This window comes from Pteropus alecto, unplaced genomic scaffold (assembly GCF_000325575.1).
Source record: "Pteropus alecto unplaced genomic scaffold, ASM32557v1 scaffold19, whole genome shotgun sequence".
NCBI classification, from domain to species: Eukaryota; Metazoa; Chordata; class Mammalia; order Chiroptera; family Pteropodidae; genus Pteropus; species Pteropus alecto.
Window position 1 is genome coordinate 69,064 of NW_006442490.1, and position 2,182 is coordinate 71,245.

Genomic DNA, 2,182 nt, shown 5'->3' on the forward strand with positions numbered 1-2,182 from the left:
GATTACCTCATGTGTATGTGCGGGTTTTCCCATTTTGGGGGAATACTCACCACCCTGGCTGCTTGGTGCCCAGTGTCAGAAAACTGTTGTTTCGTGTATTTTGAATGTTTCTTTCGAAGTTGTGAATAATTCTGGGCCAGCTAGGTGCACAAGAAGTGTTTTGCACTTGAAAGGTCACAGGGGCACCAGGCGCTCTTGCAGCTCAAGCAAGTGGAGGCAAATATGCTGTCACCGTATTGGTATGGAGCAGCGGCTGGCTCTGTAGCTCATTTATTTAGCTCCAGCTGCGTCCCTTCCATCAGCTTCCCAACTCCTGAGGCAGCACGTGCACCTCATGGGGCAGTGCCTCAGCTCATGTACTTCTTCCATGTCCTCGCAAGGGGAAAATGAACATCTTTAAGATGTTGTGCCATCCTATCTCAGAGCTGGGTACGCATTTCTGTTTGCCTGAGTATTCTTTTGTGTCCTTCTTTAGCATTTAAAAATGTTAAGCGGCCTTTACGATTTTAAAAATATATTCCTAGGCACAACTGTTTCTTTTTAATTGCTTTTCTGAATTGAGTCAGTAACACCATTTTCTGTTTTAACTGGTTCTTTTCTCCATATATAAAAGCTTGTGAAGGATTGACATTAATTTCGTAGTCAGCGGACAAATGAATTCAGACATAACCTGTAATTGCTAGAGTCCCCTCCTTCCATTGGTTAATGCCTTAGCCATTCCTTTCCTTTATTCTTACATGTAGAGATGTATAACGACGTGGTTGGAAAGCATCCAACGACTCTTACTTTTGTCTTTCAGTTTCTATACTGATAATCCTGTTGACCCCAAAAAGAAGATGCCTACTAAGATGGGCTCCTGGTGGCTAACTCCTCTCAAATTAAAAAACAAAAACAAAAACAAACAAAAAGTTAAAATAAACAATCGAACAAACAAAAACAGAGCTTAGAAGCCATTTCTGCACAGGTGGCTCTCACGAAAACTGAGCTTCAGGGAGGCACCTGCCCTGAACCACCTGCCTGCCTGCCTGCACTGTGCTCCTACCATCTGAGCCAACCCTTATAAAGGAGGTCTTGAATTGTACTCAACCAGTAGGACTGAGACTTCCCCCATCCCCTGGGAGCTGTGGCAGCTATATCCCCCCCCAGCAGCTTCACCGATCAATCAGAGCGGCTCTATTCTGACCAATCCGGGCAGGGCTTTTTCATCACTCGAACTGCTTGCCCTCATTTGCATGAGGACAGGTCAATCAGGGACCAGGGGCAGAGGCTTCTATCGATGTAAGTCGGCTGCCTTCTGGTTCAGGGAATAAGTGCTTCCCTTCACGTGAAGAGCGAGAATCACGTTTCCCTAGCTGGAGCTGAAACACCGAAGACACCTTTGCGGAGTCCAGATGTCGAGCCAGCCAACGTCCTCGCCCCAAGGCTGCCTCGCAGCCAGCAGCCGTGCTGTTCCATAGTTGAGCCTTAACACTAGCGGGCTGTTCCACAGCCATGCTGTATCACAGTTCCCTTTCTCGGCGCACAACAAATTGGCAATTCCTCTTAGCGTTGGATCGGTGCCAACGATCGGTTAACCATCTTTTGGCCTCTTAGTATAGCAAATTAAGAGATTTCTTATCATTTAACCTTCTTTACAGTCACTGGTCGTGGTGCATTATTCCAGTACCCTGCTCTGGATTACGCTGGATAACATGTCAGGCTTTTCAACTACAAACATCTCCAACCAGCAGTGCAATACTTTTCTGGCTGACAGATTCATCCATGAGCAGGAAAATGTTCACAGGACCTCACTCAAGTGGCGTCCAGGGCCAAAGTTCAGCAAAGGATATGCTGCGGCCGGGGCGGGGGGGTGGGACTGAAGGCTGGAAAGGCAGGACTCCTGCACCTTAGCCGGGCCTCCCTCCCTCCCTCTTCTCGGGTCCTAGCTCCTTGCCCCACTCCTCCGGCTCTACCCCAAACCGCAGAAAGTGGACCCTATGGTTCTGACGTGCACCAGGTTCCTCCCTCACTGCGTAGTGCCAGGTGAACTGGGCTCCTCCCCTGGTCCCCGCCGCTCCCCGTTGGCTCGCCTGGGTAAGCCTCGGCCCCGCCCCCCGATTCTGACCCCGCCTCCTCGAGCGGTAGGTAGCCCCGCCCGCTTCCTCTGACGCCTCCGCCCCCACCGCAACCCTCCTCCTCTCAG